We start from the raw sequence: 1,446 nt of genomic DNA, 5'->3' as shown, positions 1-1,446 counted from the left end.
AAGCTCCTAAATAAACCAAACCCAGTCTCTTCTGTCCCTTTCTTCCTCCCCCAGGTCTCCTTGTTTCCTGCTTTTGTGTCTTTAAAGCAATTTTTTTGATTGTTAGCCCCTGCACAGAGTTATAAATGTAGTTGAAAGGGAAGGGGGAAAAAAAGTCTGTCTTCTCTGTGGTTTCTCAGTCTTCTCCCCTGAGGGCTGCTGTTTTCAGTCTCTCTGGCTGATCTCTCTGTTTATGTCATGCAGGAGGGCTTTGAGGATGCTGACCCCAAGGGAAAAAGGGGGAAAAAAAAAACCCACTGTCACTTGAAGTTGGGAAGTATCTTTTCTTTCCTGTTTTCTACCGGGGGGGTCCGTCCAGGAGTTCAATGTTGTGTGCTGCAAGCGTAGTCTTCCTGGATTTTAAAAACCATCTGGAAGTGATGCTGACCCACTAGGATGTTGACATCTAGTTTCTTTCCAAAGATGACTTGCTAAATCAATTCAGGGGCACGACGAGCGTGTCTAGCTAGGAAAAAAAATTATTCCGCACGTTTTGGACAGCATCGCTACTCTGAGAGCAAGGCTAACACAGCAGGCGGCCAGGGGCTTGAGAGTCTCTTCTGCCTGACCCCCGTGTCGACCCAAAATGTCATGGCAAGTTAAGGGACAAGCCGTGTTACGAATCGCTGTCGCAGTCTTTCTCCTGTCTGCTGGTCGTGGCTTGGGGATTCGTCCCCTGAGCACTCCCGCAGGTCTTTGTGATGCCCGGACAGAGAGGTTATCTGTAAAGGTCCTCGAAATGGAAACCCCTCCGAGTGTCAACCTCCTTACCCGAAGCTCACGCCGAGGTGGCTGCTGGGCCCCGCAGTGTGCTAGAGGTGGGCACGGGGACCCTGTTGGGCGTGCTGCAAAATCTGGTATTTTTCCTGCAGGCTTAGGCTTGGGCTTGAGTAGAGGCTTCTTGATCTCTCTGTGGGTTTTTTTGTTTTTTTGTTTTTAAAGGGAGAAGGTGAGTAACTTATAAGTTACATTTTAAGGTAAAACTTAGGTATGAGTTAATATTGTTATGAGTATAATATATATATACATGGTTATTATTATTATATTTATAAGTTGCTAGCGTGTTGGGTAGGAGGAAAGGCACTTTTTACTTTGTTTTATATTATTATTTGATGGGTTTGGGGAATTCCACCCGGAGTTCAGGGTGGTGAGATTATTATTTTTTATTTGGTTTTTAGTTTAGTTTTGTTTTTTTTTTTTGTTTTTTAAGTAGTTTTCTTAAAGGTTTTGTATTTATGATTTTTATTTTTTTTGCTTTTGATTTTTAGGGGATTTTTTAATTATATTGTGGCAGTGCACTGTGTGTGCCTGCCACTTTAAGGGCCTGGAGCTGGCAGCCTCCAGGTGCCTGACGAGGGCAGCCATTTTGAGGCAAGGGCTGCCTATATAAACAGGGCAGTTTGGCCG

This window comes from Alligator mississippiensis, chromosome 11, assembly GCF_030867095.1.
Source record: "Alligator mississippiensis isolate rAllMis1 chromosome 11, rAllMis1, whole genome shotgun sequence".
Lineage (NCBI taxonomy): Eukaryota > Metazoa > Chordata > Crocodylia > Alligatoridae > Alligator > Alligator mississippiensis.
This window is presented reverse-complemented; position numbering follows the sequence as displayed.